Source organism: Vidua chalybeata, chromosome 14 (genome assembly GCF_026979565.1).
Source record: "Vidua chalybeata isolate OUT-0048 chromosome 14, bVidCha1 merged haplotype, whole genome shotgun sequence".
Classification (NCBI taxonomy): domain Eukaryota; kingdom Metazoa; phylum Chordata; class Aves; order Passeriformes; family Viduidae; genus Vidua; species Vidua chalybeata.
Window position 1 is genome coordinate 10,453,914 of NC_071543.1, and position 24,848 is coordinate 10,478,761.

The 24,848-nt window shown below is 37.9% G+C and overlaps 1 long non-coding RNA gene across 6 annotated transcripts in view; it reads right to left on the reverse strand.

The window, feature by feature from the left end:
* LOC128795359 (uncharacterized) overlaps nt 1-24,848 on the reverse strand; it is a 329,447-nt gene that overhangs the window by 47,290 nt on the left and 257,309 nt on the right. For all 6 annotated transcript variants that reach the window (XR_008433504.1, XR_008433500.1, XR_008433501.1 and 3 more), the window contains one exon: nt 9,006-9,114. This is a non-coding gene — a long non-coding RNA (uncharacterized LOC128795359). The remainder of the gene's footprint in view (nt 1-9,005; nt 9,115-24,848) is intronic.

A 24,848-nucleotide genomic window follows, 5' to 3' on the forward strand; every position in this document is an offset into this window, starting at 1 on the left:
TGGAAAAAGAGGCACACAAATCTCTTCTTTCAGTATCCCCTGTCCTACAGGGACTAGTGCCTATCCTTAGGGCTGTTTCTTCCAGCGTTGCTGACACACCTATGGCATGTCTTCCTAGTCACAAAGATAATAAAAATACCATTAAAGAACATAAGCAGCAATTTTCTCTAAAGCAGCACAGAAAACCTTGTTAGATTCTCTACAGTAACATCACTGTCCATAACATTGTTGTAAATTATGAAGTCACCAACTCAAACTTGGGTGTACTCCACAAATTAATGTAGCAAACTGATTCCAATATTTTAATCAGTTCCATTGTCCAAATGCCCCTTCAGTTGTTTTGACATTGTGGAACAAGTGGTTGCTCTGACAATTTGCTTGCCAAGGAATTTCATTTAATGAGGTTCAGCAACCTGGTTTAATGTTAAGAAATAACAGCCCAAAACCTGCAATGGTTAAATTGGTGGTATTTAATATCACCACAATATCAGTAAGAAACACTGAGGTAGCTACTTCTACATATGAAAATTATATAATTCCAACCTAAATCAGAATGCTACATCCACTACTACCACAAAACCACGTTAGGCCAAACTAAAATTATTTCATACATAGGGAAATCCATACATTAGCATGGGATTTTAAGATGATCCTTTGTTTTGATTTCTATTTTCAAGTAGAAGTGTTCTAAATATTGTGGGATTTTTTCCAAAGAAAAATAGACTTTCTTCTTAGTGTTAAAATTGATTTGTATCAGGCAGATTCTAGAAGTTTACATTTTATTTTTACAGGCTTGATGCTGTGATATACATACAAAATGATTGATTCAATGGATTTCTGTGCCTTAAAATCTTACAAATTGCTGGATTAAGCTAATATTAATGTCAGCCCCAGTAAGAAAAGTGAAATAAATGCATACACTCTAAGCTATAGAGAATGCTGAAACAGAACAAAATAAATGGAGGAGACCAATACAAATGTCTCCTCCTCACAGCAGCAATGCCTATTAAAACCTCAAAGCAAGAAAGATATATCCCTGAATATAACTTTACACATTTGCCAGAAGTTTTATAATTGTTAACCTAGAACAAAGCAGTTAGATATTTAGGCATTTTTTGCCTAATTTCCCTTTTTGGGCCAGCACTTGTCAGACTCTGTATTTTGGCTTTCAAGTCAAGAGTATTCTCTACATAGAAGTGCAAGCATTCCCAAATCATAATTGTAAAGCAAATTCTCTGTTTCAGGAGAGATTACATTCCACGTTTTTAAAGCAAATGTTAAAGCCCATAAAGAAGATGGTCTTATTAGTATAATTTATACGTCAGATCATTTATAAACTCATATTTGTAGGACCCTGATTTTTCATTATCTAATAATGACAGAGGCTTTATTATCACACAGACACACGAAAAGCAAACTGGCCAAAAATCCAACCTTGAGTCTGAAGAATGGAACAGCCCTACCTTCTCCACTGGGTAATTTGTATCAGTGAAGGAAAAAAAAAATAAAAATAACAAAAGCACCTCCATGACCCCACAGACTTTGACCCATAGTTGTTAGGTTACAACGAGAAATCACTGTCACACACTGTGCTGAACTAAGAAATATAGCTTCTCTTCATGTGCTTCCATCAGAACAAGTACCAAAAGTCTGGTTGATGACTGCAAATCGAATGTAATGAACTGAAAGTTCAGCTGGTCATGCCCAGTCAGGGGAGACAGAAGCCTAAGGCAGATGCAGTGAGTCCCCCGTGAGCACAGGGGGAGCCTGTCCAGCTGCTGAAACACTCCACACAAAGGAAGCACTAGAAGCAACACGTACAACACATGCAACTGCAGCTCTCTGGAAACAAAGGCATGGCTGAACCTTCAAGTTCACCTTCTCTGCTCTCATATAACCTGAACTCATCAGAGCTCATGGTGCACCCACTGCAACCAAAACCATGCTAAGAATTCTAATTTCAAGTGTGGGCATTACATAATTTATGAATTTTATGGTCCTTTGTGGTGGAATGTTCCAGACTGTAAGGAAGCAATGGGAGCCAGGTGACAAGGTACTGAGCATTCTCTAACCAACCTGGGAAACGGCTGAAGCAGAACTATTTTGAAATGTGAGTTTTCCCTACTGATTTCCCTTTCTAAAGCCGAGACTTTAATCAAGATCATAGCAATTCACATAGAAAAAATTTAAATATTGCTCGTCTGATTTTAACTTGGCCAAAAAACCCAAAACCACAAAAATCCCCAAATTCTGAGAGACTGAACTGACTTTTATCATCTGTATCAATTCAAGGGCAAAACTGCCTTTCTCTAATTATAATCATTGTATCAAGGTAGGACTAAGATTTGGCTACTTCACAAAGCATATTAAATAGCAGATTTTATCTGGGCTCTAACAGCAATCACTAACTCTTACCCCACAAGATAAAAGATGTTTCCTGAAAGAAAGGGCCTGCTTTCAGGAAAAATGAGACCTTAGCTAACACAGTGCATGAAGAGAAATATCACCAAAGACTTTTTTTTTTCTGTTTTGCCTCTCTAATGGTTGCAATCCTTATTTCAATGCTCTAACTCAACCTTACTCAAATCATACTCTAAATTTGCAGCATTACACAGTGTTACAAAGCTGTGAATTCAGTGCCTCTGGTGATGAATGAGGTACAGAAAATCTCTAGTGTAAACACATATTCAAGACCCTGTCTACAGATGTTTGCAGGTGACTCCACATGAAGTTTATGTATGCAGCCCTGTACCTGTACCAGCATGTTCAGAGTAAGATTTTCACATGAGCACTTGGATTATGTGAAGCTCAGTCTTCAATCACTCTGATTAGACAATGGAAATGAAGCCTGAAATTCTCCAATGGAAATGCTAGGAATAGAGTTAAATTAAATGTAAAGTAACATTTAGTTAGTAACACTGTAAAGAACAGCCCATTATAGACTTTTCTGTTGATTTATAATTTGGTGGGGGGTTAGCAGTTAACAGTCACCCCAGGACATAGCTGTCTTTTTTAGAAATCCTTTGTTCTAGAATTCCAGTGGGAGATTTTTGCTGAGATGAGGCATTTAGGTATGACAAGTAGTGCTTCCTACTTTCACTTGAGTCAGAAAAGCTAATATGCAAATAGTCAGAAATTAAATCCAAATCATTGACAAATGACTGTTTCTGAGAGACTTGAAGCGATTTCATTTTCCAAAAAATAAGCTGCTGAGTGCTAATCTAATGCTTTAAAAGACCAGCCTACCCAGGCAATGTAGGAGGATGTCATTAATAAAACACTAGCGTTTAGATTTTTCTTTAAAGAACATGCTCAGAGCAGAAGAACATGTCTTTAAATCTCTACAGCAGAGGTGGGTCATAGAATCCCACTTGCCTGTAAAGAACACAAGAGTTTACTACTTTCTTAACTCAGTGAAGATAAAAGCTAGAGAAGGACAGCATAAGAGAATGCAGAAATCTCCCCAAGACTTAACCAGTACCAAGGTACACATGAGTAAAAAAAAAAAAAAGAAATAAAAAAGTTATGCTCTATTCCATGGTTATTCACATTTAGGATACACTTAAAGAAAGCATTTCTAGGTGATCGTAAAAATAAATACATTCAGGGAAAGCTTATCTGACACATGTGAGAAATAAACTGTAGAGTAGGTCCAGTCTAAGTGTTATATGGATGTAAGACTGCATTTGACAAACCACTAAAAGCATGGAATCCAGGGTTACTAACTTCTAATTCAGTTTTATGGATGTGCTACACTCTGGTACATTGGGTCTTTGAGTCAGCCTAAAAAATGAAAAAGATGAAAACATCTTATTTACTTGTCTTTAAGTGTGCAGTGAAAATGAGGGCTGACTGAGTGCTACATTAAGGCCACATTCAAATGGCAAGGGAACAAATGCAGAAGAAGCAAGATGTATGCAGGAAAACAGGCCAAAGATTACATGTAGAATGAGGACTGCATAGTTAAACATGCCCACTGAGAAAATGGGTCTGGAGGTTAAAATGAAAAATTACATGACATAATTATATAATGTGTGCAATTCTGGTCCCTTCTCATTCCCATATAATTTCAGAAATTATATAGAAGATATAGAAGCAGCTCAGGAAAGTATGACAACAATGGGCAAAGTTAGGAACAGCTGCTAAACCTGTCAGAGAGGAAGGGACAGAGAAAGCTGAGCTGCAAGATTATTAATGGTATAGAGGAGATTTCAGTGTCCATCAAAAAAGAAAAAAGTTTAGGAGCTTCAGACAAAAGCCAGCAGGAAAAGGCAAACACAAAGTTCGTATGGGATTTGATTTTGCAAGCCTTACTGCAGAAGATGAAGGTGCTTAAAATGGATCTGAGCTCAAGGGAAATTGGGACAAGCTCATGAAAGAGCAGGCTTCTAGAGCTATTGAGTACAATGACAGTACTCTCTTGCATAGAAGATTCTTTCACTCAAAAGTGTTGGAGGCTGAGAAAATATTTAGTGAGACATCACAGTATATTTGCTCTGTTGGGTGCTTTTCTCCTAGTCATTCACTTTGGCTACTGCTGCAAACACGACACTGAGCAAAATGGATACCTAGTGAAATTATGCATAAGCTTTGTCCTGCTTTTAAATAAATATAGCTGGTGGATATTGCCATCGTGACTATTTTGTGGTAAGTTTGGAGAAGCCAAATCCTTTGGGCACTGCTCCTAGTTTTCTTTCAGCTCAGAATACTTGTCTTAACTCCTTTTAGCCAGCACATTTCAACTGTGTACTGGATTATTCCACTTCAACAGGAGCCTGGCTGCTGAGTCATATTGTATTAAAAAGACCAAAGATTTTGTAAAAAATTATGAAAAATGAATAATCCTCTCCCAACAAACTTCTAACAAGCTGCTTTGAACAAGAGCTTTTCATTAAATTCAGGACTTTAAAGCTGGCATTCAATTAAGTATTTCTAATGAGCAAAAGCAGAAGTATAACCAGCAAAAGTGTTGTCAAGAGCTTTTTCATTCAATCAACTGGCTGTGAGTCAAGTAAAAAGACAGGAATATTCAACATCTTTCCACAAATGGGAATGTGCAATTGCAGGTTATATATAGTCTTCTCCAGAGCAGATGCTGCTATTCACACACTCCAAGTACACCGAGCAATGGGCTGTTACCACCCCTCAAGGCTTCCAGAACACAGAACAGGTAACCTTGAACAACAATTGAGGTTAAAATAAGTTCTGAACTGTGAAAATAGCTTTGGAAGTGTAAATATCCAAAACATTTCAGTACAGTCTTCATGAACTTCAAGAGAAGTTTCAGAACTCAAATTTCTGTGAGATCCCATGTGTCAACATGCCACACATGTATAAGAAATGAGCACAACAGAGGGTGAATACTTTTTGCCTTTATTTCAAAGCCAAGTTCCTGTGCTGAGCAGTGTTCATGTGTGTGCTTACCAGTTTACTTTCCTAACAATAACTGGGAGGTTACAGAAATAATTTCTGTGTTATGTACACAATGGTATAAAATTCAGACAGGATCTGTATAAATATTTGTAAATAAATAGTCTGTTTAGAAAGTTCAGAAACTTCAGAAAACTTGAATAATTTTTGTTGTCAGTCAAGTTACTAGTTTTAACTTCTTTGTTGATCCAGTTTTCCCATTACAAAATACATACTGACAAATCTGAAGCAGCTGTAAATTCATATTAATTACAAAACTAATCCTGCAAACCTTTTTTTGCAATTTGAAAAAATTTTAATTCACTTCTGAAAAAAATTTCTGAAAAGAAATAATTTTCTATTATTTCTATTTTATTCTTACAATTTTGTAGTTTTTTAATACGGATCCTTGTATTTATTTTCTTAAAAAACCAAAATTTACTGCAATTGAATATTCTAATTAAAACTTCATTAGTATTTTTCCAAATTTTCCTCAAAATTTTCTTCAGCTGTTTAAAAATCAACTGTTGCTTTTTTTGATGCCCACCCCCCAAAAAAAGATATGGAATTTTTCACTAAGGAAACTTTCTGAGCTTTGAGCAGCTGGAGTTTAAACCTGCATGCAGCTTAAATAGTGGAAGAGTATGGATGAACATTAATTCAACATCTTTATTCTAATCTGCAGGAATCAAAAGAAAAAAAAAAAAAAAAACAAATGTTCCCAGAGTATTGTGAAAATCTCCATCTCCTTTCAATAGATTCCTTCATCAGGAGTTTAACATAACTGTCATAAGAGGCACTGATCCCAAACTTCAGCTGTTAGCACCTGGTCTTGGCAGCTTTGAGAGGTTCAAAACTTGAGCACATGGATTTGCCCACACCTACCATTAAACAAAGGGGTCTGCACGTCGCCAGGAAGTGATTCTGTGTTACACTGTGCAGCACCACACTGTGTTTAACACCTTGGCACCATGCAAGGCTAGAGGCTAGTGAGGATTAAATGATGCTGCTATTAGAAATCAGTCATTCAACTAAAATGCTTTGCTGCAATGTTTTTGTTCAAGTTAAATGTCAGTTGTAAAACTTTCTCTGGTTCAAATGTTTGGCACAGAGAGAGCAGGAATAAACTGCTCCCTGTTACCAACTCAGGCCTCTGGCTCCAGTTTGCTCTGCTTCTTGCACTCCAGTTGGCTCCCAGGCACAGGGCTAGTAGACATTTTAGGAGTAGCCTTTCACAATCTCTCCTACTGGAAATGAAACATTTGGAAGAGTAATTCCTGATCAGAGCAGGGAATCCAATCCAAATCTCTTCTGTATTTGAGTGCACCAGACTATTTTGGGTTGGGGTTCACTCTTTTCTTCCCAGAAACCCCTCTGTCCCACCTAGAACTATATCTGACTAATCAACAGGGGGTGTCAGCCCAGAAAAGAAAGTTGCTTTCATGGGAAGCAAAAAACAGCAAAATGTATCCAGTGTTAAAAACAAAATCCATGACAAACCCGTCTGACACCTACATAAAGCTGAAATCCTGAGCACAGTTACTGAATGCTCTATTTACAACAAGTACAGAATCCTAACTAGAAAAATAAACATTTGTGTGGGATGAAGCTTAGAAAGGATTGTTTTCTGGCAGATAAACCATGTCAAAGCAAAATTGCTAGTGAATTTTCTTTTGTCTTGTTTCAGAGTTTGATGTTCTATATGTTAGTCAGTCTTTAATTTACCTAAGCAGCACAGTTGGCTAAGTGTGGGAAGGTTTTGCATTCTTATAAAATAGCAGAAGAAAAGAAAACTTTAATACTTATGCTGCGCAACAACAACAATAATATTAATAATTTAGCATTTCTCCAAGGAAATTTATGATGGATACGCAATTCATCATTTTCAAAAGCAATAAAATAATGCTCTAAGTAACAAAACAACTATTCCTATACTTTCCAATTAATATCAATTTACGAATTTCCAAATAACAAAGCCAAACATATTTTATTTAGTTATTTATTTTTCATCTAAATATCACAGAAGATCATCTCAGCTTCTAGATGCCCTAATGTAACAATAAAAAATCATTACCTTAAACCCAACAGCCATATAAAATAAAACTACCAGATAATAACTCTGACCAAACAGTCTTATCCCTTCTGACAGCTCCAGGAAAAAACTCACTCTACACATTCTGGGTTCTTTTCAAGCAGCTGAACTTGGCACTTTATTTTGAAGCCTAGTCTCACCAAGCTCAATTTGATGGATGAAGGACATCCCAAACTATGAAGGGAGAAATTGATGTAACCATTTCTGGTACTGAAACTGTAACCATGCTAGAGGCTGTATCTAAGCAGCAATTTCAAGAAACACACATCTTTTTACCAAACCCTTACATTTCTACTGGCAAATATCTCAGAGCATTCCTGTAACCTTCTCACGGAGAATAATTCCACCAATTGATCAGGTCACCCTGTTGTTTTAGTGCCTGTTTGCACATGGACTTTTGAGACACATTTCACAGCACACAACAACCCCTACTTTTAGGCAACAAAAATAAGGTCAGAAGCAATGAAATGTAGCAGGAAATGGTTGAGCCTCTCAATAGACTGACATGTGTCCACACAACCAGAAAAGTAAGTACTGTTCATTCACAGATTCCCATTCTAGTTTTAAAATAGGAAACCCAGGTACCAGTGGCATAATCTTCATGGCAAGGATTACAGCAAGGGGTGGAAATCCTTCTTGGGTGCCAGGAAAATCTTCAGACCATTCTTTATTTTGTCACCATTAAATTCACTCTGTAATACTGAAGCCAGCCAGACTATCCCTATTTCTGTGGTGTCAATGCAGATCTATTCAAACAAGAAAATTAAATAAAAAGACCCCACAATTAGTAATTTGCTCTGTTTAAGAACCTACAGCAAGCTGGGAACTAGTAAGCATCTCATTTACCAGCTGTGCAACTGCAGCTGTCATTTGTTACTGTTCAAATTCTTGGCAGCTTCTCCAGCCCACCAGTTTAACTGGCCAGAGATTGAACTGCTGAGATGCAGAGGAGCCTTCCTCAGCTGACCAAGCCAGTGACATCAGTACATCTTGCATAGGCAAGGGGCAAACATTTGGGGGAATGAGTGGTTTATCTCTTCATCTTCTCACTCCAATCCCTTGCACACTTGTAAAACAAGAACAGCAACAGTACTGGGACTCCAGAGTACTCTAGGCACAAATTTGTACCTGGGACCACTGCAAAGCAACTTAACCACCAGAAAGCATCAAAAACACACTTCCAACATGCAGACATCTAAACACAATCTGCTCCAGAGAGCACTGACTAGCAGATGGCCATTGATTAAAGATGAGTACCATAGCTAATGGCAAAAACTAAAGAAAAAGGTGGAAGAAATACAAGCAGACTGAGAATCACATAAACACCACAGCTGCCTATTCTCCAACTCAACATGGGACATTAAGCTCACAGTAAATCACTGAGAAGATTGCTAGGGCACTTTAAAGCAGGAGTTGAATGTTATAACATGTGCACTTCTGCTTAACAAAAAAAAAAAAAAAAAAAAAAAAAAAAAAAAAAAAAAGAAAAAAGTCAATTTCCCACCTGCAAAGGACTAAAGGACTAAAGGACTCTTGGGGTTTCTCCAGCCAAAACAGATGAGGCTTTAAAGAGCAGCCCAAGCCTTCACAAAGGAGGAGAAGGTATCTCTTATCTGTGAAAATAAAAAAGAAATGTGTAAACAGTGGCCATTCCAGAGTATGGACAGATAGGATTGCTGTCCTTTTCCACACATAAGCCTTCAAAGATTCCCACTTTATACTTGCATTATATAAGAAGGAAAGAAAATCTTTGTGTAGCAGTTTGGATAATCCTCTCTTCTCTTTGGATAAATCTGGGCACAGTATTTTGGTGGGCTTTCAAACTCTTCTAAAAGATATGGGAAGGTTTGAGAAAATGTCCAGTTTTTTATCCAGAGATGACTCAAAAGATTTTCCAAAAAATCTCCAGCTATAGAATATACATGTGTGCTCACTGTGCACAGAGTTGTAGACTGACCTTCAACATATAAATGTCAGGTATTTATAATCACTAAAAAAAGCCAACAAATAATTTTCTGGGTTAAGAATCATTTAGTTTTAATAAAAAGGTTATCATAGTCTCTCTTTAAAGCAAGGGAAATTACTACTTTGCTATCACTAAATGGGGAAAAAAATTATTTTCAATACTAAAAGAGTAAATAATGTTATGTAAGAGCATAATTTTATTTCCAAAGGGCATTTTTAAACCAAAGCTTGGCATATAATGTTGAAGCTACCCATGAATACTGCATTTTGTTAATTTCAGACACTAATGTTCAATGGTTTGAAAATTTTTAATGAGAACTGCCATCACTGTCAATTGAAGACCCTGGAAAACAGAAGTAAGAGCTGAACAAAAGACTTGTTCAGCATTTGAAAAAGTAACTCTGCCTTTAAACATTTAAAAATTCTCATATAAACCTAATTTCTATTCATTTGGTCGCTGTACATTTCCACAAGCTGTCCTGCCTACAATCAAGTAGTACTGGGCAGACATAGAGGGTTGCCCTCCTTTATGGAACAAAAAGACTTGTTAGATCTCTTAGAGAAAAATATGCCTTAAATTTCAGACTGATGGTGAAGCTCTTGTCTGCCATCAAATGCATCTTCCCTTATGATCAACAGAACCAGCAACACTGACTGAAAGTCAAGTTCTTGTCATTAATTCTCAGGTAACTGCAAGGAATGCTTTTGCTATATTACCAAAAACTACATGATTCCCACACTCCCTCACAGAAGAAATGCATCATTAGAGAGGTTGAAGAGAGTGTTTAAGGGATAACAAAAGAGCCTTTAAATTTTATCAGATGTCAGATTTGAGCTGATTTCGCACAGCTAATTCCACACTTCAAGTGTTGGAAGCAATCTTGTGGGACAGGAGCTGAAGGCTCATTCAAGCATTATTTTCTCCCCCCACTTCATCAGCAGTGAAGTTCCTGTGAGGTTCAGTGGATGATTGCTAGACTGAAAAAAATAGTACTGGCCATGAAAAATCACCCTATACATGTATATGTTCTTAAATAAAGTTTATGTTCTTAAACAGATTTCTAAAAATAGGAGTTTGGTTTTGTTTTCATGCTTCTATACCTAATAGAATCCTGATATTGAAAAAGTTGTAAATTGGAAGCCCAGAGAGTCTACATCTGAATGCACTCTGGTCTGAGTTATCTTAATTTCTATATAATAGAATTTTAAAACCTTAGAGAGTCATGAAAACAAAAATAACAATTTCTAAACACACTCATAGAAGTTATAATAAGACCACACATTTTAGCAGTTTGTCAGGCTGTCTTGCTACCTATAATCACAGTGATTGAAGTTTCTGTATTTCAAAGGTAATAATAGCAGTGGTATAATAAGGAAAACCTATTGCACTTCATTAGTCATGGTACATTAGAAGAGATTCTTTGGCAATTTTATGAGCATTTAAAAAATAGTGCCTTCCCAAAAGAGAAAGTCTTAAGAGATTCATACTTCACTTGTTTTTCAGAGGCTGGGTAAACCACATCTAGAAAAACAGTGAATTCAAGCAGGCCATGCAGAGGGAAGGAAGAAGTGCTTGGGAGCTGCAGAAGCCGCGCAGATTCGGCTTCTTGTTTATTTGTAGTTCCTGACCTACATCTGACTACCCAAACACAGAAGAGAGGATAGTTCAAAAACTTGTTCTGCATTTGAAAGATGTGATACAGTCCTCTCTGGAGAACAGTAAACAAGCAAGATAGGGTAGAAAAGCTGCAGATTTTTTTTCTCAACAAAGCAGTGTTACACCCTGTAGGAAGCCTTTGCAACTTACACTGACAATGAAAACAAAGTCTGTGGCTTAATTACAGTCGTGAGTAAAATTATAAACCCTGCATTCTTAAACAATGGAATCTCTGTGTAATAAAACAAAAATGCAATTAATTATCTGTAATTGTGTAATCTCTGTGTAATAAAACAAAAATGCAATTAACTGATTCTTTGCCATTTTCCTCAATGAAATCCTGCTGGAAAGAACCAAGCAAGGGGAGACTGAGAATGAGAGGGGACAGTTCTCTGATGTGGACATCAGTTAAATATTGTTGCATATGTATCCAGTCATCAAGAGAATATATTGATTACAGACAAGTATGTTAAGGTCAATATTATTCCTCACAGACAGCTTTTACAGTCACGTAAAGTGATGCACGTGGAGGGGGAGGGAACAACACTGAGCTCCAACCCAATTTTCCATATAAAATTATCCTTACTTGGAAACAACTCCTCAGTGTTAGAAAAGATAATTTTATGAAAACTTCAACTCAGTTCACAGAAGGTAGGTTAAAAAATGAAGCAAATGTTAGGAATTACTAGGACAGGAGTAAAAAGTGAAATAGTACCAAAATGCAAGTTTTATGAATCTACAATGTGACCATATCTTGACTGCTCTAAACACTTTCACGTTACCCTACTTAAAAATTAATGGAGGAGAAATAGGAAACATGCAGAGGATGAAAGAGATGATCATCAAAAATATGTTATCCTTTCCATATTGAATACTATTTAATCATCCTGCAAAATTAAAAGAGTGGGGATATGGCACAGATCTATAAAATCGTGAGTAAATACCACAAACAGGGATAGGGAATGGCTGTTGAGCCTTGCTTCCAACCCGACAGACTTAGCTAGGCGAGCTTTTGCTGCTAACTTCAAAATACAGCTATTAAAAACACAATGATAATTTATTATATTCAATTTAAGCATTGCAACTTAAATTAAAGCATTAAAATTGAAAGGCTGAATAAACTGAACTGAACACCAATGTAAGTACATGCCTTTGGAGAACAATCAGGCTTAGTTTTCTTTTTAACTGGTTTGTGATACAAGATAAAGCAAAATAATTCTCACAAAGCTTTAAATTATGAATGATACAGTAAATTATTAATGCTAAAGATACATTAGTATTTACTCTTAGCTTCTACTGCACCTTTTCTCTGTTTAACTATTCTTAGGTAACACAGACAGCTTTCCTGAAGGTAAGAAATAATGAGCTCATTTTACATTATAATTCAATGCACAGACATCTAACCCGGGAGTTTTTCAGTCTCTAGGAAGGAGTGTACATGATGACCAGCTCTTGATCTGGTCCTGAAACATCTTGATAGATGTTTCATCCAGAGTCAGTGATTTCACTGACACCACTGTCCAAGATCTTTACAAGCTACAGTGAAGCACACTGAAGGCAAAGGGAACATACAAATAAAGGGCTTGGTCTTTCAAATACCTAACATCTGTTCTAGAACTCCTTTCTGTCCTCAGTTTCTCTGGCAGCAACCAGGTGGGCATCATTACAATTCCCACCTTCCTTCTCAGGTTTACCACTTTCAGCAGTGGCTCCCAAGAAAACACCACACTGTGTTACCCCCCTCCTGCTCAGCTGCAGGGAACAGCTTGCTTTTGTGAGTAAAACCAGTTTGTACCACACTTTGGATTGCTGAGTACATTTTCTCATGACAGAGGAATTCCATCTGGGGAAACTCTAAACTGCAAGAGTCTTGTGTGAGAGACAATAGAAGAATTGGGAAAGAAGAGGAATTTAGGTCCTCTTTAACCTGCACAGTTCCCTTATCACTAGCAACCGCCTCAAGCTGAAGCATTTAATTTTGCCTGGTATATGAGCTCTTTCTGATAGTAAACAGTTATTCAGAAGTAGAGTGCTAAGAAATCATGGACCATGAAGAATCCAGCCTCTTTTCACTCAAGTTAATCAAAGCCGTGGCACTAAAGTTAATGTGAGCAGAATGAAATAAAATCTAGACATTTTTCTATTCTTCTATTATGCAAATTAACTGTGACATGCACTGTTCTATTGCTTATTTCAACAACAGCAGGAAACCCAGGTAAGCTAACGCATTTTTCTTTTACAATTTACACTTCAAATTATATGATCACCCCCAGAATGCTGCATTGCAAACTATTGCAGGCTGACAAAACACAAGATGAGGATTTCATTGCTTGAAACAAGCATTTCAGGGATGGGAAGAAAATTACTGGCAAAGTTTCTAAATACAAAATACTGTCACATTATGGTAAATAGTCACAGTGTTTTCTTCTTGGGGATAGCTTTAAAATGTCTCCAACACCCAGTAAAACATTTTTATATATGTCATTATGAACTGCATACAATAACCTACTTCTGAAAGGTTCAGAGACACATTTAAGCTTTTGTAATCAAACATGGAAATGAAATAAGCTTGCGGCATTTACAATTTTGATTAAATGAAACTGCTCTGTTCTAGTAGTCACCCAGAACTACATCATAAACTGCTTTCAGACTGACAGTCTAAGCAGCTTTACCATCACTGCTGGTAAACAGTGCAAAGACTGCAAAGAGCACACTCCACTCTTCCTTCAGCCTTTCCTCCATAGGCAGCTCCAACCTGAAAGGACAGCACCACTGCAAAAGAGCCTTACATTTCCCAGGACTTCCTTCATTTATCATATGGCACAGGGAAAACAAGAGCAGGAGGCTAGGAATTGGCACCTAAATTGCCAATGCCAGTCAGAAGGAAAAACCAGGACTGAAGGCATTCATTTACATCCTTAAATGCACATGCAGTCCCTCCCCATTACACATGGTCCTTCTGTTTCCCAGACTCATTACAGCACAAGAGAGCAAAACACCAGTCTTTGAACAAGAGCAAAAGGGATTTCCCATGAAAAATAATGTAACAGAATCACAGCAGAAGATTATACATTTCTTATTGGCAATGATTCAAGTCTGTTTTTTTTTTTTTAATGTCAAAGATACCTTAACAAAACTAAAAATATTTCAGTAGGAGATTAGATCCTATCACAATTAGACCTGACCTAAAATTATTCATTTTCAGTGTTTTCATACACTGTAATCCCATGTGTCATATGCAATGCATCCCTTTTGATTCAGGTGCATAGAAAATTATAGAAGTTTGCAGCAGTTTCCAGACAGAGGAAAACTTAGTTCAAGCTATAAAGTTAATTGGAGAGGATGAGAGAGAGTGGCTTTTTCCTGAAAACTCCTCATACACAGTCACTATTGCTCATCTAAGACTGTTGTTTCATTCAGATTTTGAAAATTTAATACAGAGTGAGTTTTGGTTCACTGGAGCTAGTGAGGGAGCTCGTGTGGCATCAAAGAACAACAACCTGTTGCTTTGAATCCACCTTTCCAGAAATAATTAATAGTACAATAAATAAATCACACTACAAGTGACAACTGGAGGTGGTCCAGCCTCCCTACCTCTGAAACCTGAAATAAAAATTTAAGAAAATTTTCCTCCATTTTACTTATGATATCACTTCTGCAAAATAAAATATCCACAGACTCACTTCGCTTCAAGCAAACACATGACAAGCAGAGCCTAACTTTGAATTTGGTCTTGGATATTTCTGAATGCAGAAAAGATCTGACATTTTGAAATGTGTTTTTATTTACTGAACCTTGCCTACTTCTGTGTGAGTCCACTAAAAGGATTAAGGGACCATTGTACATGTTTCACATGCAACCAACCCTTCCTGGACCATGATTTATTTTTAAATGCATGGCCAGTTAAACTATTTACACTTGTAGATTAGCATTTTCATTTTGAAAAACAGCTTTTTATGATTTTTGTTTAGTCCTGTTTCCTAACATGTTGAAAACTTATCACTATCATTACACTGTAACAATAAACTGTAATTGCTTCTGGTGCCAGGGGTTTCCCATTATTCTGCAACAGTGGTAGTGTAGGTACTAAAACAAGAAAATGGGTGAAGTTTTGTATTAATTATTTCTTTGTAAATGATCAAATGTCATATACTTCCACCAAGGTTCCTCTTTATGCTTACAGATTCTAGGTCACTTGACATTTTCTAGACATCTGAAATACCACTGAGAACATGCAAGTCTTGAGAAACTGGTAATTTTTTACAGCCTGAGGGAGGAGATGTGGCTTTGGAATGACATAACAGCAGCCTCTGGCCCTGTGAGGGGCATTAGGGAGATGTAGTCAGGCTCTTCACAGAGGTGGTGTGGTGGGAGAACAGGAGAGGAATAAATTGCAAGGGGAAAAAAAAAGGGGGGGACAAGATCACAAAAGATTTAAGCAAAGACTTTTTCCCTGTGAAGAGACTCAAGCAGTGAAACAGAGCCCAGGGAGGCTGTGCTGCCTCTATCCCAGTTTTCAAGACCCAGCTGGAGAAAGCCCTGAATAACCCAGGCTGTCCTTTTGCCTGACCTTGCTTTCTCCAGGAGGTTGGACCAGAGACCAATTATATCAAAATCCACCATGAAACCTCCAAGCTCTTCCTCTCTTTTTTCAAAAGCATGAAAAAAACAACTGACTTGTATTAAGAATGAGAGATTGACAAATATCCTTGCCCTAATTTCATCTTCCTGTTTTTTATAATGCAAAATATTTTGCCAGTGTCCTTCTTTTTAGGATGATTTTCAGATATGTAAGGAAGTGCTATTTAAATAACAGCCATATTGTATGTTACATTACAAATCTGACAAACATTGCACTCAGCTGGCTCTACATGATTCACAGATAAAAGAAACTGGTTGACCATACATTCTTCTTGAAGATAGCATGCATGTATAAACATAAAATAATCATGATGTAGGCAGTTAAAAAATGTACAGAAGAATCATCACATTACTATAAGATGTTTTTTCAAGGATTTTCCTTTTGTTTTCCACGGTTTTAAGTTTTTTGTTGATACTGGATTTCTAAGATGAGGACATGGCTGAATATGAAGAAACACTGCTCAGCTGTATGCAACACCAAATATAAATTCCTCTGCCAGAATGCAGAGAAAGAGGAGGACTGTGATGAATGTGTAGTGCTCCTCTTAAGCCTCACAAGCTGATTGGAGATTTTATTTATAAAATAGGCTTCTGAATGTCTCAGGAAGTCTCACTCAGCCACTCTGGTTGGTAAAGAAAAGGTCACTGACTGAAGATGGAAACAAAGCCCTAGACTGCTACAGAATCATTTCCCTAATGATGTAACAGATACTGACCACAGAGTAACTTTTGTATCCACGCTATGCACGTTTGGAATCTATTTATATTTCTTCCACAAAGCCAGTCTTGAGTCTTTTAACCTCATTATTGCTATCCCCTGCTTCCCTGAAGAGACAGCAATTTGGAAAAAGAGTCAAAGAGAAATGATTAATATGCACTGAGAATAGAGGCAAGTCCTTAAGAGTTTTTATTTTAGCAGAGGGGTTTTATCCTGGCAATGACACCTGCAGAACTGAATTTATCAGCTTCTGGATATATCAGAGTACCTCAGGTAGACTTAGTCCATAGAAATCATGGTCCAGGGCTGCTCAAAGTCAGAAATGGAAGGAAAGAGCTCATTTATCAACCAGGACTAATAATAATGGTACACAGTATGTTCATATATCACAGAATTCATATATAATGAAAATAAGCAAATTATAACTTTAAATTATTAGGGACTTTTTTTTTTCTGCAGCAGGAGAAAGGAAAACAGGATTTTTTTTGTCTATTTTATTGAAATAAAGAAATATTGTAGAAACACTCTTATAAATGTCTAGAACATCATCAGTAACACTTCCCAAATACCATCCATACACAGTTCTATTTTTAATGTTGGACTGTTCTTGAAAGGTGCTAAGAAAAAAATTTATTCATAACACATAAAGCTATACCCTGACTATGTATACCCCTCCATTTGGGAGAGAATCCCAAATGTTGGCAATATTTTAGAACTATTTTCAAAATTTTAAGAGAACCCAAGCCCTATCTTTTCATTTTCTTCCAAAACTAATATTTAAGGATCAAATCCTGTAAACTTGATCTTACAAGTAATTCATCAGAATGCAAATAAATCCTTTCAATTCTGCAAACAGGCTCAATAAATACATACCCTCTAGTGATTGAAGGTTTCCCATTGAAACATCACATTTTATTTTGGTGTATAACATTAACAGGAACTGTTTTGAATCAGCCCATTTCCTTGAGGAGTCTATTTTCAGGAATGGAGAAAAGTCCTTGTCCGAAAATGTGGGTAAATTTATTATGTTTCTACACATTTGACAAAAATTTTATTATCTCTTAGAAGCACAATTACTGACTATGGAGAATCTTCTGTTGCAGAATACTTGAATCTGGTAATCCACCATTTCCAAACCAGAGCATGTGCTGTGCTGCCTCACAAGTTAGCCAGGGTTCTATGGCTTTGTTTTCTCAGATTATGCACACATCTCTTATCTGTAGGAAGAAACTCCATGGAATTGCCTTTCCAAAGCCTGGCACAGCTGTAAAATTCTGCAGCTGGTGTTGTAAGGTTATTTTACCTGTTGCATGGACCTTGATCAGCATATAGAACCCTGGCTTGGAGAGCTGTGCCATTGAAAACAGTCACTTGTGTATCACTTAGGGAAAAGATTTGTTATACTTTCTTTTTCTCTTCACTAAAATTCATTAAAACACATTTTTGATTGCTCCTTTATGTACTCTGGTCTATGCTGATTCTTCAAAGTTTGCTATGGTTTTAGTTATTAAACTTATCATGGAAATACTGTAATTTGGGATTTCTGTACTTAGTTATACCCAGAATAGCACTGAAAATCTGCTTCACTAATTTTGCTCCCCAATTTCCACAAATGCAATAAATAGTGCTATAAAAATCAGCTCTGCGGTAACTTTCATAAAAGAACATCACACACACAAAAACAGAACAAGCCCAGGAACTGCAGTCCTGTGTCAGAAGAAATTCCTGATAACTATCAACATTTTTAAGTTTAAGAAAAATGGCACTAATTTGTTTTGCTGACTGTTTTTCACCTCTACATCATGGACCTGAGGTTACTGTGTATGTTATTCTGCATCCTGTAGTGATGACACACTTGCAGGATGCATTATCGTGTAGTGACTATTTGTTTTAGCTCTGTTTCAAGGCTGAGAGAAAAACTTGGATTGGTGCTGACATGGCACCCCAGCCAAGCACTTACAAGAAGCAATTGGGCAGCAAGCCTGAATGGTCTTGTCATTGTTTTTATTTAAAATTATATTGGTGAGGGATTATTTCCCTCCTGTTTTAACCTGGTATACAATTTTAGGTGACTCATCTCATCAGCAAGCAGTAAGAAAATACTGAGTTTCCAAGGGAGCCAAGAGGGAGCATTGCCCCCAAGAGGGGCCTGAGGCAAAGTGAGAGTGCTGTGGCTGCAGTCACCAACACCACTGCCAAGGGCTGTTGATGTTGAGACACTATCTCAGCTCCAAAGAGGCACAAGGAAGAGAAAAAAGCCAAGGTTACCATTACTGAGACTCCTGCCCTGTGAGACACCTTCTCCCAGGTCCAGGAGCCCTGGGAGAAACAGCAGGGGCAGATTTCAGATAGCTTTGACCTCACTCTGCACCACCCTCACTCCCAGCCTGAGCCCTTCCCAAGCTCCTGCAAGGACACAGCCAGGGTAAGTTGGGTATAGATCAAAACTTTCCCTTATAAGAGGAATAAACCCTTTTTGTTTAAAATAATGCATTGAAAAATAAAAGTTTTGCCAGTCTGGCCTTCCCCTCTTCCTCCATCTATACATTCATAAGCAATACATTATATTTTGGTCACCAATGCCAAAGTATATTTTAGCTAATGTTTGTAGATGCCGTCATGATTATGATGGTAAAGGCATTAGATACTCAGACATTAATTAGAAAAATTTGACACACTCATTAATAAAAACAAAAACAAACAAACAAACAAACAACCCCCTGCAAAAAAAACCACAAGAAACCCAACATTAGCTGGAAAATGAAACCCATTTGAGCTGGGTTTCGCTCACTTAAAACCTTGTGAATTTTGAATTAATATCTTTATCCTACTGCTCAGAGAATGCGTTTCTCCCAAGCTTCCCAACTCTCTTCTGTTCAAAAGATTAAGCTTCACCATCAGTGTGATGTTCAAATGCAGTTTTCTACTTCATTTGAACAAGTATATTGCATCAGTCTGTTAAGCCCCAAATTGTATGAAATACAGAGAATCAGGGGTTTAATGCCAATCCAGCTCATAAGAGATACTGCTACTCAACAAATCATGCACAAGGAATTTCTATTGTATGAAGTAAAGTACATTTTTTCATTAACCTACTAAAGAAAATTAATGGAAATCTGTGGAAGTAAGTTTTTCAAATAAAATTGCTTTAATGAAAATAGAAATAAGAAAAACAGACTCTGGATGACACTTTTGGCAGGTGGATCTCCAATTAAATAGTTGTCAATGACAATGATGGCTTAAAAAATACCACTGATTTTTTTTCCCTAACAAAGATGCATCTATTAACAAAACTGTTCCTCAGCGAACTTAGTTCCTGTATATCAATTTCTTTGCACATAGATACAGAAGTGTAGTGAGACCCATATCAGTAAAGCATAAGAAGAGCTTAACTTTAAGCATGTGTGGAATCCATTTTAAATTCCATGTTTAATTGGTTTTCTTTAACAGAGCTCTAATTCACTGAAATCAATAGATTTACTGCAAACATACTGAAGGCTGGGAGCAGAGATTAACCAAAATATATTGGTTATTTCTAAAGGCTAAGCATATATTCTTCATGAGCATACATTAAGGGATAAAATCCTGAGCAAATGCTCTCCACTGGTACCAGAGGGAAAAAGTCCCCATGCAATTCCTACCTGCCTGTAATCAAGTTCTTATATCTGATCTGCCCTTCCAATTTCAAAGCAATCCTACAAGAGCCTTCCTTCTAATTTATTATAGCAGTTTCCTTTGAGAAGCTGTGTGTTAAGTCATTTTTACACCATTTTCAAATACACAATTTCCATCCAAACAATCCCAAATTCTGGAAGTCACTCTCTGCTTGACAGACTATAAAAAAAAACAATACAATAAACCCAACTAAAAAAAAACCCCAACAATGCAAACCAAAACCAAATAAAAAAAAACAACCAACCAGCCAGGCCTTGTAAAAAAAAAAAACAAAAGTAAAAGCCAGCCAGGCTTTTATTGTTGTACAAGTCACCTTTTCTCCTAGCCTTTGTCCCTCTTCATCTGGAATTTAAGATTCCTTTTTATGAGGGTGTGTTGATTTGGCACAGGCTGTTTTTTTGGTACTGGGGAGGGCCACAGAAGTGGTTTCTGTGAGGAGCTGCTGGAAGCTTCCACCATGTCTGACAGAGCCGATCTCTGCTGGCTCTGAAGATGGACATGCTGCTGGCCCAGTTAGAGAGGTTGGTAACACCTCTGTGATGACACATTTAAGAGGAAAATCAAAAGAGCACACGGCAGTTTTTGTCCGGGCTGGCGAGGTGCCCCCGCCGGGGCCATCCCGGCCCAGCCCCGGCGATGTGCCGCCGCAGCCGCCGCCATCTCGGTGCGGCCTGCAGCGAGCCCTGCCTGCACGGCCGCCCCAGGCAGCCCCGCTGCGGGCACAAGGGCCGGGGCGGCAGCGGCTTCTCCTTCCCGGTGCCCTGCCCCGAGAGAGGCCTTAAACAGCGCCAGCGCCGCGGCCGCCACCGCCCACACCACGGCAGCGGGGCCACCTGGGCAGCAGGGAAAACATGGCCAGTGACTCCCCGACACCCAACCTAAACGAGATCAACCTCTCGGTGCTGCGGGGTCCTGTAGGAATCTTGGAATTGGTGGAACTTGTTGGCAATGGTACCCACGGGCAGCAGTTTTACTTCTAGTCAGAGAAGAGGAGGAAGCAAAGACCTGTGAGGGAAAACAACATGGTGACACCAAGTGGAAAAAGAGGGGGAGGAGGTGCTCCAAGCGCCGGAGCTGAGATTCCTCTGCAGGCCATGGTGAGGAGCATGGTGAAACAAACTGTAACTGGGGATGCAGAGATCCACTCACAGCCCGTGGGAAAAGTGCTCACACCAGAGTGGGAGGATGCCAGAGAAAGCTGTGATCCAGTGAGAGACCCGAATGGAGAGAGAGGGCCCCTGCTGCCAGAGACAGAGAGAGAGCCCTTGCTTCCAAACGAGAGCAGCCTGTCCTTAGAGGACAGCACTCTGTGGATGAGTGACCCATGCCACAGCAGTTTCAGAAGGACTGTCTGTGGGAGGGACTCACATTGCAGCAGTTTTGGCAGGACTGCTGCTTGAGAGATTGGAGCCATGCTTGAAAAGTTCACAGAGAGCTCTCCCATGGGAGAGATCCCACAGCACAGCAGAGGAAAGACTCCTCTCCCTGAGCAAACAAGATCTCAAGTGACAAACTGACCAAATGTTTGACCTGCCTGTCATGAGATGACAGAGACCATGCCCTGTCTCCCTGCACTGTTGTTAGGAAAGAGGGAGGGGCTGGGGGGAAAAAAGGTGTTTTAAATTCCTCTTTTACTGATCATTATCCTCTTCTGACTCTGTTAATAATAAATTTACGTTATACCTTTAAATTCTAACCTATTTTCCCCCTAGAGTGTTTTCTTGCCATCCTTATCTCAACTCATGAGCCCTTGGTTAATATTTTTCCCTCTCCTCTGCCCAACTGTAGTAAGAGAGAGTGAGTGATTGGCTTTCATGGGTACCTGGTATTTGGCCATTGTCAAACCACAACAGAGGGACAGGATTCTATTGTATTACAAGCACTGCTCAAGGATGCAGCTTTTGGGAAGAACATAAAAAATAGCGAAAGCACATCTCAAATTCAAATCCCAACCAAACACCTCAAAAGGACTCCATTCCTGAATCTTTGCGTAATAATCCTACCACTCTTACCTTCTCTACTTGTCTCTAATCCTCCAAAATTCACCATGCTTATGGAAGTAAACCACTGTAAGGAGCACCATTTATTTTAGGAGGATGCTGCACTGTAACATGGAGGCATGTCTTGAGATTCAGTTTCACCCACATACTTCATTCACAGCCTTTTCAGAATTTCATACATAGAATGTACAAAATACAGGTACACCTGTAAGAACACATTCATGGAATGTGGTCTGAATAAAATTGAATAAAATTCAATGCAAGAATGTTCAAAGATATAAATATGCAAGTAGTACAAGCTGCAATTCCTAGCTTTTCTAGTTAAACTCATTTTTCTGCAGATCCTCACTCAAATATCACTTTCATCATCAGGCATTCAGGATGTGATGAGAAGATCAGGGAACATAAATCTTTAACTGACATTCTTCACTGATTTGGTAGAATCAGCTTATGCAAATTACTGGTCTCTGTCATAACTGTTTTTACCAGTCTCACCTTTTGTCTACCTTGGTCTTTTTGTGTAAAGATTATGCCTTCCCAGCCTGCCTGAAAAGGAGTACCTAGATTGATCTACCAACACCAAATTAATTTTAAAATTATCAGTATCAGTAAAATTTTTCATTTTCTATAAAACCTAAATTAGCGTTTATTTCTTGACCATACTTCAAAGGATTTCTGCTATCATGCCTTACATAGTGTAACATCTTTGACAAGAGCACTACTACATTTTAATATTATCTAGAAGTTAAACAAAGCTTTCTGACAAGTTGTTTTAAAAGGAGAATATTTTATTCAAATTAATTAGCTGCAGCAAAATTTCTTTGGTAAAAAGCTTGCAGGTAAAGAACAAAATTTTCAACATTTCAGGTAACCTGAAATAGCAGGCAGTTTGGAGAGATAGATCTTCACCTGAGTCAAAGACTTTGTCTCAAATCTCTTCTGTTTCAAAACAGAGAAGAGAGTGCATTAGACACACCCCTTGCCTAATTCATAGGCATTGTCCAGAAGGAAACATTCTATGAGCAGCTGTTTTATTTTGTTCTTAAAGTCTCATATTTATCCTGACATAGAAAGGAGCTGCTTGAAATTCTACAAACTTTTTAAAGACAGAATTTTTTCCCATTTTCACCCAGTTCAAATTAAATCAGATCCCTGGAATTAATAAAATTATTTTGTAAGTCTATATTTTTATTTTAGAAGCATGCTTTGCTGATGCATACTAAAGTGTTAATTCTTTTGTATAAATCAGAGTGTGCCCACTGCAACCTCATTTAGTTCTCTTGGCTTTTATTTGAAGTAGTTGAATGAAGAAAACGGTAGTTCCCCAGCATTCAGTGACCAATAGGTTTTGAATTATGATAAGCAGCTCAATCTGGAACACTGTTAAATTGTCAGAAATGTACCCAAAGGTCTTCCCTGAGAGCATAAGAGTGGTTCAGGAAGTAAGTTGTTAAAGAAGTAGGAAAACTGATAAGCCTTTAGGGCATGCAGAGTTATCTGCATCCAAGAAGAATGTAAACTGTCAAATTCTGGCAGTTCCTATGCAGAGTATAAGAAATAGTTTCATGCTGTAAATTCACTTGGCCATGCTGTACAGAATGCTGTAACAATGTCTGTATGCCTGTTTGAATAATGCTCCTCATTGCAGAGACAAACACAGAAATGCTCAAGACACAGGGTAAGCAAGTACATATATTTTCAGTCTTTAGATATTCAAGGTCTGATTAATGAATAATATAAAATTAGGCACATCTCAACTGTATAATAAACCTGAACTGTTTAGGCTGAATGGAATGCTGATGCAGCTTTTAAAAACCTCAACAAAATCTGACTTCTTATCTGGAAAATGACTGCTACGTGTTCACTTACTGCAGCTGACCTTATTTTGGCCAGTCAGACGAATCCAAACGCTAACATTACACAGTGTCCTTAGGATACGAAAGTATAAATGGTCTTTTCATCACCACCAAGAATGAAAACACAGCCCATGCAACTTCAGCATCTGCAATTTATATTCTCCATAAACACTGTGTAATCCCCATGTAACTGCTAAGTTTAACATAGCATTTGACAGTAAATCTGAAACCCACTAATGGGAGCCCTAGGAGAGAAACTATTAATTGGACCAGGTTTTCATACCCACTATTTACTCACTCGAGTAAAATGTATCCTGAGGAAATCTTAAATACAGCCTATTTCTTTCCAGGAATGGTATCTCAACAGAGAGATAGGGAGAAAATAGACTGGGAGGAAGAATAACCAGTTAAAATTCCTCAAGCTTTTGAAAATTTTACTTCTTCCAGAAAGAAGTTGCTGTAGCTATTGAGCTCACCGGTTCAGTTCAGAAAGGTCATCAGGACCACTGAACCAGTCCTACTAAATATTTCTGCTCAGTGCTTAAGTGCTGTTTTGATCAGTTCTTGCAATGAGGCTCAACTCTGCAAGCACAGGTCTGGGTACCTGTTATTTTTTCTGATCAGTTATACATTTAGAGAACTGCAAAGGCAAGATTACTGTAGGTTTAGAATAACAAAAGGATAAGGGGCCTTAAACCCCAAACCCACCACCTCCAACTCAGAGGCACCATTTCCACACTTTTGATGGTTTATCTGCAAGTGAACCTGCCTTTAACTGAACTGGATGTCACACAATCTTGAAATACTTGCAGGTAAGTTAAATGTCTTTGCTTCT